Genomic DNA, 12,998 nt, shown 5'->3' with positions numbered 1-12,998 from the left:
ATGTAAGAACTTTCGATCCAAAATAAGTCCCTTATCTTTCTCTTTTAACTTCCTCCTCAAGTATCTAATGACAACATCATTAGAGGAAACATTGTCTACCGTAATGGTACACAACTTAGATATATCTCAATCATTCAAACACCACTCGATCTCTTTGTCAATAATTTCCCATTTATGATCTACCACTTGGAAAAATGTGATAATTCTTTTTTGATACGTCCAATCATTATCAATCTATTGAGTAGTGATGACCGTATAATTCAAATTTTGGATAGAAGTCCAAGTGTTGGTAGTAATAGATTGTAATGCCCCGGATTCCCTAATGTGGTTTAACGGTTGGATTTGTAGGCCGGGAGGGCCATAATTGTTTAATTTTTCCATTTAACGTGTTTATGCATGTTTATGAGAATTATGTTATAATATAATGTTAATTGTATGCATGTCAATGATATATGTGAGACCACATTATGATGTGGGTTTGTTCGAGTTGTTCGACATGAGACGATCGTAGTTATTGATTAGCGGTTTAGTCACAACAGGTTTAAGTGTCGGGACTTGGTTTGAGTCTCGGGGTGATTTTGATGGTTAGAGCGTTACCGGGAGATAAAGGGGTAACGGGATGTGAATTATTGGTGTTTGAGATTATTGAGAATAACGGGAATTGGAGAGCGTTAATTATGATTAACGAGTTAGGAGGAAAGTACCAAAAATGCCCTTGGGAGTCTTTAGAAACCATTAATTGACCTAGGGGTAAAATGGTCATTTCACCCCTAGGATAGATATAACCTTATTTAGCTGAAAAAGGTGATGGAAAAACAGAGTATCTTTGAGAGTTCTCCCGTACCTTCTTTTTCTCTCTGTTCTTTGTGGTTTTTGAGCCAACTTTGAGGATTCTAGCTTGGGAAGCAAGCCTTGGGAGTTTGGGAGTGTGTTCCACTATTGAAGAGCTTCGTAAGCCAAGCTTTGGGTAAGTTTCTAACCATAGTTTCTCTGGTTTGCTCTGTTTTAGTTTTGTTTTGCAGCTGAAATGTTTAGGGTGAATTCATGGGTTTTGTTGGGAGTTTTGGCTAAGGTTCCCATGCTTGTGATGTTTGGGATGTGTTGGGATGGTTTTTGGGTTCATTTGGCATCAAGAATAGGCTTTGGAAGCTTGGGAATCGAGTTAGAATCGAAGGAGATGAAGAAGGTCGGTTCAGGGAAGTTTTGGGCTGGAGGTAGCGCTACAGCGCCCACCCTAGGGCGCTATAGCGCTCCTCAGGAGGGTTTCTGGCACTTGGGCGGTTCTGTGTTTAGCGCTGTAGCGCTAGGGGTTGAGCGCTGTAGCGCTACCCTGTTCCTTCCAAACCCCGTTTTGAATGTTTTTAAGGGTTTTTGACTTGGGGTTTCAATCCTTAAGGCCCGGGATCGATTCTACTCACCGTGTGGGCATGTTTCGAGGTCCCGAGGATGGAGCTTAGGTTAAGACCCTATTATTGTGGATTCTCATTAATGGAGGTTATAATTGGTTGTGATTAGGTAACCGCTAAGGAACTAAAAGACCAATTGTTCTCAGGGGTCGTCTTTATCATACTTCTCGCTCGAACTTGAGGTAAGAAAACAGTGTATGGACACAGTTGCACCCTGTACAGGTATATGACATGCATGGTTTGATATTGAGGCATGTTGTTTGTTATATGTGAACGTGGATTGCATATCAAATGCTAATGATTGCTAATCACCTGTTTAAGACACTGACTAGTCAGGGACCGACTCTAAAGTCGATGATCACGCATTGAGTGGCTCTATGGCATTAATGCGAGACCGACCTAAGGTCAAAGAAACTTACAAGCGCTTGCCTGGTCTACGACCAGATGACTATAGCCAAGGTATATGACCCCGGTGACCGTTTGTCACGTGGCTAAGGGACGTTGTCCATAGTTTCGACTCTAGAGTCGTGAGGAAGGTTATGTTGGTGACCAATCACCATGCACCTGTCCTGAACAAACTTATGAATGAAACACTTATCGATTAAGCCCTGGTGACCCTATCGTCACATGGCTAGAGGGAGCGATGCTCATTACTGTGACTTTTGGCTATTGTCACCTATTTGTTGGACTGATAGTCCTGGATGATTATTATGATCGTTGTTGATATTATACCGTATCTTATTGTGTTTTCTTGCTGGGCCTTGGCTCATGGGTGCTACGTGGTGCAGGTAAAGGAAAGGAAAAGCTTGGCTAGCCTTGAGTGGAGAGCTTGGGCGATGTGATGTACATACAGGGCCGCTTGACCGCCACGGTCGAGGAGTTCTCAGAGGGACTAGGGGTTTACCCTATTTTTGCCGCTTAGGCCGGCAGAGTTTGTAAATTTGAAACTGTAGCGACTCTTTTGTAATACGAACTACTTGTAAACATTTTAAAAGGCTCATGAGCAGTTTATTTACTTAATGAAATGTACCCTTTCTTTTTACTGGTTTTCCACCTTAACCTGATAATAACACTTAGATCACGTTTTTAGCCAAAGGACTCGGGTAGCGAGTCAAATTTTCGGTTCACCGTTCTCCGTAACTGTTCTGGGGTAGCCAGGGCGTTACATAGATAGTCTCTTATGGCTCAAAATATTTTTCAATGTCACATTCTCTTCCTCATATAACTTAAAAACATTCCTAACAACAGCCATTTGAGAAGGGATCACAAACATAGGTTGAAGAGTTTTCATAAAGTTTTTGAAGCCTTTACCCTCAACATGTCTAAATGACAACTCATCCAACACAATATATTGGGTAAGGGCTATCCTACAAGCTTCTTTGTTATTAGCCACCGCTACTAAGCTTGTTTCTCCTTGTTTTCCTCCCTTAACCGGGTCCAAACTTAAAATATTTTGTTTTTGGTCATCTATCCTCCATGGACTAAGCTCACAAACTTTCTTAATATGGTTTCATAGATGACTAGTCTTATGTTTTTTCAAGTCACAAAAAAAATCAGATCCACAATAGATACACATACACTTAGAGAGAGAAGGCTCTTCTAAATGATTGGTTGTTGATGGGGGAGGAGGATCTTCCTTAGTGAAATGTTCCCAAATGGAAGACCATTTTTCCTTTTTAGGAGGGATATGAGCCTTAGTACTAGCAGGAGGTTTACCCCTCTTTTTACTCCTAATTACATACTTATCTGTAGGGTTTTCATTGGGAGGTTGATCTTGATTCTCTACCGGAAGAGTTTTATCTACTTCATCAATATTATTCATCGCCTAATACAAAAGATTTAACAAAAGTATATAAATAAAAATAAATCTAATCAATAGAGCAACACACAAGCCTATAACAGATTTACTTGAATCTTTTTGTTGAGTAGAACCAAACTCTTCATGTTTATTCACCACATCCAAAATGAATAATTGTCAGTGTGCTAACTCCTAAGTTTTTATAACATAAACATATACACACATTACACAACACACAACACACAAATACAACTAAAAAAATCAAAATGCTAAGTCATTATCAAAAAACATATATACTTTTGTTTTATTTTTTCTTATGTACAAAAAAAATTATGATTTATTACTTTATTTGTTTTTCTGTTTATAAGTTACATATAAGTTATAACTATTTTCAACAAAAATAGTGGTAAAATTAAACATATATATGTTGTTGGTGTCTAAACTCTAATATACATATCATTTCTATATAAAAAGTGTGTAAATAATAGAAATTATTGGTTTTAACGGTTTATTTTGTTAACTTTAATATAATATTCTAAATATTTAACGAAATATATTTTTAAAACTAATTAAAAATAGATATTTATTAATTATATTAATAGAAATTCAAATATTATAAAATATTATTATTATAATATTTAATATAAGACTACATATATAATAATAATAATATTAATATAAACTTAAATTCAAATGTTATAAAATATCATTATTATAATAAAATATAATACAAGATTAGATATTAAATAATTATATTAGTATAAATTTAAATGTTATAAAATATTATTATGAGAATAATATATAATCCTATTTTTTTTTACTAATTATATTAATATGAATTCAAATATTATAATATATTTTTAAAAAAATCATAAATAATATTTTGGCTTAATTTTTCATTTAATATGTTTATGTCGTTTTTTTTATATATAATATTGTTTATTTATTTGAAATTTATATAACAATGATACAAATTTAATAAAAAATAAATTCTATAAATAAAACTAAACAAATGTGCATTGCACGTATGCATCTAGTACATATAAAATCAAACATTGAGATACATATCTAAATATATATATATGTGTTTTTGTCTAAGTATGTTGACGACATTTTTCGTCAACTAAAAACAAGAGAAATTAAACTAATGAATAATTAAGAAAGAAAAGAAGAACATAAATTTTTTACGTGGTTCAGTATTTAAATCTACCTAGTCCACGAGTCACTTTTTTTATGTGTCTGTGTTAAAGCTTTGAAAGTAATTTCACAGAGTTTTTGTGTACAAGAATTGATCATCGTCCCCAAATGACTATGATCCAAACTATTTATAGAGTTGGTTTACAGAATATTCTTCCATTAATTCTAGGGGAGTTACAACCTAATTTATTTGAATTCGAAATACAAATAAATATTGATAAATACAATTTAAATGTATAATTTAAATAAATATCTCTTAAATATAGGGTTGTTTACACACGATATTAACCAAACTTGCATAAATAGGAATTTACAAGTACATTCTCATGTGTTGCTTTAACGCACTTTTGAGCTTGCTTGTTGCTTCGAGCTCAACATTCTAGTAACGTTGCCCTCTTATCTAATAAGTCTTTCGAAACTTCCTTTCGGTGGAAACCTCAGCTTTCGAGCTCACAGTTCATGCTCGAGTGTCAATGATGTTGTACCTTAGAACTTAGAGATTATTTGTACAAGTAATCATGTCGAATACTTTTACTACTTTCGATCTTTCCACTTGCGAGCCTATATTTCGAGGCTGCTAATTCATTCTCAAAATTTGGGTGTAACATTTTGCCCCTCAAAAGTGTCCTTTCGAGCCCTGTGAGAATGAAACTTTTGAACTTCACTTTCAGAAAACGTGCCCACCTACCAAACTCGAGTATGGACACATGCCAATGTGAGAATGGATACCGAGAGTACTTGAGTACTCTTCTTCTGCACACGTCTTTTCAACTCTCTTTTTGCCGCCAGCCTTCGAGAATAAATGTGATCCAAGTGAATTTATTTGAAAGGCCCAAATTTATTGATGAGTCCCCGTTTGAGCCTATTTAAACCCTCATATTCCATTCATTTATCATTTTTACTCCAAAAATATAATCAGAGCTTGCATGTTGTCTGCGACGAAAAGAAAAATTTCAGAGATTCCCCAGTTTCCTAGTCGATTCCCTTTCGAAAACGAGTTCCCGAGAATTTCATTTTACAAGTACTATCAATCCACTCTGTGGTTTTATCATCAACTACCAACGTGTAAGTTTCTCAACCTTTCCCTTCTAGTAATGTATATGTGGAAGCTTTTCACATTTGTTCTTGATTATGTTCTTGAAAATGTATAGGAAAAGAGGGTATTTGATCGATTTTCTAAGATGTTTAGGGATAAAATGGTATCTTTTTTGGGTTTTAAATAGGCTATATACGAATATCGTGTTGAGCAAGAAATAGAGTTTTTTAGAATAGGGTTTTAATGCACTTTAATTGATGATATCCCCATTTTTGGGCTACCGCTCATTTTTCCTAGAAAATGGCGATTACCCAAATCGAAAATTAGGTACCCACTTTTTGTGGATATAATTTCGATACTCTGAGCCTCTGTTGGCTCGGTTACATTGAGATTATTGTCTCGTTATTTCGAGCCTTCGAGCTTGAATTTTTGAGATTTTTTCCCAATTTATCCATCTCTATTTTTTTACAAGGGTCCTCACCTTTTTCTTTATTGTTATATGATGCAGTCTTCCGAGAAGAATTGGTGGGGGCCTGACCTTGTCATTCCTTACAAACCTTCATCACCCCACAAAGAACGAACTGAATGCGAGGACATTAGTGCCCATTTCCAACGCCAGATAATCGAGGTTGAAGAAGGAAAGAGGAGGAAACTGTGAGTAGTCGTTCATCTCATCCCTAATCCAAAAATTAGGCCTATTCCACTAGACCCCGATCTTAAATTTTCCATTGCCTTTTATCCTCACGAGCTCTCCTTTGAGATCATGGAGAGCTCATCAAGCCAAAATCTCCCATCAGCCCCTGTGGCATCTTCCATTCCTACCGCCAAAGGTGAATTTTTCGAGGTCAACCTCTATAAGAGCGTGATAACCTCCACAAGACACATATTAAACCTTCTATCTTGCCACGACCTCAAATTGTCAGGCGAGATAATGTGTCGAGCTCCCAAACCTCTCAAGAGGAGTAGTTACGCTCCGGATAGGAATATCAAGCTCGCGGCTTAGAGTCACGAGCACATGCGAGCTGGGGCACTCCTGCCCATGAAGGATTACTTTAGGGAATTTACCAACTGGATCGGTATTGCTCCCTTTCAACTCCAATCCAACTCTTACCGAGCTCTAGCGGCGCTGAGGTTGCTCTACCACGAGATGAAGTGGAAAGGGCCCTTGCCCTATGAGATTTTGTATCTCTTTTGTTCGAAAAACAACCCTACACAGGCCAAAAGTGGGGACGAATTCTACTATCTTTCGAGCTGGCCTAGTGAGAAGCGGTTATTCGAGAACATCCCTAACCATCCTCCAAACTTGAAGGTCCAGTTTTTTCTGGACAAATGGCCTTGAACCATCCAAATTCTATTCATTCCAGCGTATACGTAAGTCACAATTCCATAGTTTTTCAACTTAAATTTTTGTTCTTTCCTTGAGCTCGAATAGTTATATTTTTGTGTTGTACAACCAATTTTGACCTCCCAAAGCCATCTAAGGAATTGACGAACCATCGAAATGAGATCTTAAGACTTCCATATGGCCAGCGGTCCCTCCACTATCTCCTGCAGGAGGATAAGCTCCGCATATGTGGTCTCCTTGGTGAAGACGAGTTTATGTACGACATCGGGACTCGTAAATATGCCCGATGGGAAGATGTCCCTCTTGACCCTTTAAAGAAAAAGAGGAAGAAGCGTTCAAGCTCAGCCCAGGGTGAACCCTCAGGGTCAAGCAATGAGGCTTAGGATGAGGCATCCCAGACCTCGACTGGAGGTAACATGGTACTAGATATGTCTAATTGGTCTTGCACCCTTTTTGAACATGAGGCAAATGTTCTAGTCTCTTTTAATAACCCCCAAAACAACTTTATGACCTGGTCAGGGGTAGATTTTAAGGTTCATAGAGACAATAGTTGATTGAATGAATCCCAAATAATGTATAGCATTAATAATGTATGGGAAGGCATAGGGTTTCGATATGGCTCGAATGATTGGCAAGACCTCTCTGAGTTATCCACCACGTTGCGAGATAAAGAATTAATCCCAAGTGAGGTGCCTATTCAAGTTATCAAGATAACCTTAGATGACTTAGAAATTTCTTGGGCTTCAAGTTCTTCCCGTTAGGCCTCCCCACTTGCTAGCTTTAAATGAACTGGTATGTAATCAATTCTAATATGTCTATCCTTTTGTCTTGCAGATGACATGGATTCTGACTTGGAAAATATCCTGGAGATGCCTCCCAAGGCTCACGGTGGAAAACAAGGTCGCATGTCCTCGAAGAAGGATGCGCCTTGTAATGCCCCGGATTCCCTATTATGGTTAATGGCTGGATTAGTAGGCCGGGAGGGCCATAACTGTTTAATTATGCCATTAAATGTGTTTATGCATGTTTATGAGAATTATATTATAATATGATGTTAAATGCATGTATGCGAGTCCACATTTGTTTATAGGGGTATTCTGGTAATTTGGCCCGTTGAGGGTATAATTGAATATTGGTTTGTATGATAATGACGTATTGTGAGACCACATTATAATGTGGATTGGCTTGAGTATTCCGACATGAGACGATCTTTAAACGTGATTTAACGGTTTGGTCATAACAGGTTTGAGATCGGGGCTCGGGGTGAGTCTCGGGGTGTTATTAATGGCTATAGCGTTACTGGGGATTTTAGGGTAACGGGATGTGAATTATTGGTGTTTGAGGATATTGAGATTAGCGGGAATTGGGAAGCGTTAATTATAATTAACGGGTTAAGCGGGAAGTACCAATTTTGCCCTTGAGTAGGTTTAAAAGGCTTAGGATGACACAAGGGTATTTTGGTCTTTTTGGGAGGATATATGTGACTTAAGTGGCTTAGAAGCTGTGGAATAAACAGAGTAAAACAGGGGTTTGCTTCTTCATTCCCGTACCTTCTCTTAGCTTCATCTTCTCCATTGCCTTCTTTGAGAGTTTTGAGTTCTAGGTGGGATATCAAGCTAAGGAACTTCAAGGCTGAGTTGGTAGACTTGGTTCTGCTTGTGTGGGAGTTCAAAACAGGTTTTGAGGTAAGTTTTGATCACTGAACTTAAGCTATGCTCTGTTTTCGTTTTAGCTTTTCAGTAATGGGTTTTGATGTGGAAAGTGTGAATCAAAGGGGGTTTTAGTGTTAGTTTGATTGGGGTTTGATGTGAGTAAGCTAAGGGTGTTGTTTGGGGGTTCAATTATGTGTTAGGAAGAGGTTCTATGAGGGTTTAAAGGTCTGGTTTGAGAGGGAATTGCACAGGGAGAAAAACTGGTTCGCGTGGCCGACTTAGCCATTCTGGGCTGAGCGCCGCGGCGCAGCAGAGGAGTGCCGCGGCCCTTGGCGTTTGGCAGGCAGGGAGCCTCTCTGTCTGGAGGCGCGCCGCGGCGCAGCAGAGGGGGGGCCGCGGCCCTTAAGGCCAATTTTTCCAAAATATGGTTTTTAGCCTGGGGATTCAAACCATAGGCCTCGGGGTTGGACCTAGTACCCGGTTGGGTAGTATTTGAAGTCTCGGGGGCTGGGTTTTGGTTTGGGAACCCTCGGTTGTCATTTTTATTGATAAATTCTATAATTTGGTTATGACCAGGTGACCGTCAAGGATTTTAAAGGTTGATCGTTCTCAGGGGTCGTTCACATAATATTCTCACTCGAACCAGAGGTAAGAAAACAGTGTATGAATACAGTTGCACCCTGTATAGATATATGGCATGTATGGTTTGATGTTTGAGGCATGCTGGTTGATATATGTGAACGTGGATTGCATATCAAATGCTAATGATTGCTAATCACCTGTTTAAGACACTGACTAGTCAGGGACCGACTCTAAAGTCGATGATCACGCATTGAGTGGCTCTATGGCATTAATGCGAGACCGACCTAAGGTCCAAGAAACTTACAAGCGCTTGCCTGGTCTACGACCAGATGACTATAGCCAAGGTATATGACCCCGGTGACCGTTTGTCACGTGGCTAAGGGACGTTGTCCATAGTTTCGACTCTAGAGTCGTGAGGAAGGTTATGTTGGTGACCAATCACCATGCACCTGTCCTGATCAAGCTTATGGAAGAAATCACCTATCAGTTAAGCCCTGGTGACCCTATCGTCACATGGCTAGAGGGAGCGATGCTCATTATTGTGACTTTTGGCTATTGTCACCTACTTGTTGGACTGATAGTCCTGAATGGTTATTATGAACGTTGTTGATATTATATCATGTCTTGCTATGTTTTCTTGCTGGGCCTTGGCTCATGGGTGCTATGTGGTGCAGGTAAAGGAAAGGAAAAGCTTGGCCAACCTTGAGTGGAGAGCTTGGGCGATGTAATGTACATACAGGGCCGCTTGACTGCCACGGTCAAGGAGTTCTCAGAGGGACTAGGGGTTTACCCTATTTTTGCCGCTTAGGCCGGCGGGGATTGTAAATTTGGAACTATAGCGACTCCCTTGTATTGCGAACTACTTGTAAACATTTTAAAAGGCTCATGAGCAGTTTATTTACTTAATGAAATGTACCCTTTCCTTTTTATTGGTTTTTCACCTTAACCTGTTAATGGTACCTAGATCACGTTTTTAACCAAAGGGCTCGGGTAGCGAGTCAAATTTCCGGTTCACCGTAACTGTTCTGGGGTAACCATGGCGTTACACGCCTCCTCCCGCCAAGATCTCGAAGATAATTCCCTCCTCGGAACTGGTTACTCCTCCAGCTCCAAAACCTAAGACCCTTCTTCCTCAAAAGTTAAAGACTCCTCCCCTCAACTGGATCCCTGCTAAGGATAAAAGATAGAAAATCACTGGCCTCAGCACTATGAGGCCAGCCGGTGCTCCCCAAGTGCTCGGCACATTTTCATCCTCAACTCATGAGCGAGAATTTCTCCTGGATAATGAGGTTGGTGCCTTGGGAGTCGACCTCTCTTCCGAGCTGCTCTCCCGTGCAGGTCGATCTTGCAGCAACCTTGACACTCTGGTGTGGAGGTTTTTGAAGGGTGACAACGCCACAACCATTCTCGATAAGAGCTTGGAGCTCGGGTTCTCGATAAGTGGTCTTACCTCTTAACTATTTCATTAACTAGTCTTGTCGTTTGTCTAACTCCATTTTATTTCAGGCTTTCCTTGGTTTCCTGTGCCAAGGGTCCTTCTTGTCAACCAGAGTAGCGACAAGCGAGAAGGTCGCCTTCAAGCCTAAGGCAGCCCAGATCAGGGTCGAGGATGCCTTAAAGGAAGCCCAAGACAAGCTAATAGCCTCTGAGGCTGAGGTTGGTCATCTAAAGACCGATCTTAATGCCATTAAAGCTGAGCTTGACATGAGAACTGTGAAATTTGATGCTACCAAGGCTGAGCTGACGGCCAAGACTGCTAAGATCGAGCGTCTCCAGGCGTAGGCTACCAAACTCGAGGAGGAGAAAAAGACGACTTATGACATCTTCAAGGATGAAAAAAAAGCGCCTCCTGGAGGAGTTTAAAGCCAAAAAATAGTGGTCCATGGACATGGCAATGTATCGTATATGGTCCATGAACCCGGAAATTGACACCTCTTTTTTTATGGATAAAGAGAAGGCCTTCTTGGCCAAATGGCGAGCTCAATTGGCCAACTTTACCATTTTTCTCATCGACCACTTTCGGTAACTGAATAGGCTTCTTACTGGGCTCTTCTAACTTCTTACCACTTCTCAAAGATATTGCATTGTATTGTTCTTTTGGGTTTACCTCTCTAGTGATTGGTAAGTTCCCTTGAGCACAGTTTGTCATTAGGTTAGCCAACTGACCAATTTGAGTCTCCAAATTTCAAATAGATGCCCTTGTCTCAGTCATGAATTAGTTCAGTACATTAGGATGTGCTTTAGGTTGCTTCATAGGTATTAGCTGTTGTGGTGGTCTATTTTGTGATTGATAAAACCCAGAAGGAGGTCGTGGATACTGAGGTTGATTCTGCTGAAGCTATTGTTGACTACCCTGACCACTTGTCCAAGAAAAATTTGGGTGATTCCACCACCCTGAATTGTAACTCATGGAATATGGGTTGTTGGAAGGCCTTGGGAAGTTCTCTATTTCTTGCACTTGCTCCATAGGCATATTGTTAAAATCCATCGTTGTGCATTGTTCAAATAAATGAGGTCCCCCACATAACTCATATATTACTTGCATCTGCATAATTGGAGCTTGAATATTGTTTTGTTGTAACTGTTTGGTCAATGTTGCCACTTGAGCTGACAACATCGAGATGACATCCAATTCATGCACTCCAGTCACTTTCTTAGTGGTTTCTCTTTCTGATGGCCACTGATAGTTATTCATAGTCATTTCTTCCAATAGATCATAAGACTTATTAGCGCTCTTACTCATGAACGCTCCTCCCGACGCTGCATCAATGATTGTGCGAGTAGTATCGCACAAACCATTATAAAAAATATGGACTAACATCCATTTCTCAATTTCATGGTGTATGCATTTTCTTAACAACTCCTTAAATCTCTCACACGCATCATATAGTGACTCATCATCTCTTTGGTGAAAATTGCTGATTTAACCTTTATACATTGTAGATAATGATGGCAGGAGAAATTTGGCCAAAAATTTCTGAGTGAGCTCCTCCCATATTGTAATAGAGTTGGCTTCAAAAGAAATAAGTTGACTCTTTGCTCAGTCACTTAATGAAAATAGAAACAACCTCAACCTTACTACATCATTCTTTACTCCGTTTATTTTAAATGTGTGCATAGCTCTAAGAAATTCGCCAAATGCAAGTTTGGATCTTCCGTTGGTAATCCCCCAAACTGAACTGATGCTTGTACCATTTGCAGAATGGCGAGCTTGATCTCAAAGTTATTGGCATCAATTGTTGGAGGTCTAATACATGATTGCGCCCCTCTAATAGTAGGTAGCTCGTAATCTCTCAAACTTCTTTGTGCTAGTTGCTGAACTGGTGCCACTTGTTCAACAACTCATGCAACACCAATATTACCAGCTTGACTCTAAGTCATTCTTTCTAACTAGTTTTGTTTCCAATTTCTTCTGCAAGTTTTCTCGATTTCAGGATCAACATGCACCCTTGATTCTGATCCTTGTCGTCGCATAAACTACTTGAACACCCGAAATCACAAATTGCGAAAAACCAAAATTAGAAAGGTATAAAAGAAAACAACCAAATTAGAAAAAGAATTAATTTTTTTGATATTAGTAAAAATAGTCCCCAGCAACGGCGCTAAAAACTTGTTACGGGTTTTCTAGTTCGTTTAACAAGTAATATAATGTAAGAAAGGTCGAACTCACAAGGACTGTTACCAAGTACGAATCATTAATCCTAATATTTTATTTAGTTAACGATAATTTGATTATAAGAATTAAGTAAAATTATTGAAATAAGAACGTAATTGCAAGAATAAAAGATAGTAAAGGAAATATAATTCGATAATTAAATGAACTAGGGCAATTAATTCATCTTCCATCCACTTTATATTCTAGTAACACAAATTATACTATTCAATTTTCTCTCGCGATAGCGAGTCAACAAAAGTAACTTATATTCGTACTAGGATATACAAGTCTCAACCTCAAGTAAATTTTCTACGTCTCTGTGATAAA

The sequence above is a fragment of the Humulus lupulus genome, chromosome 7 (assembly GCF_963169125.1).
Source record: "Humulus lupulus chromosome 7, drHumLupu1.1, whole genome shotgun sequence".
Lineage (NCBI taxonomy): Eukaryota > Viridiplantae > Streptophyta > Magnoliopsida > Rosales > Cannabaceae > Humulus > Humulus lupulus.
Note: the sequence above shows the minus strand (reverse complement) of the source record.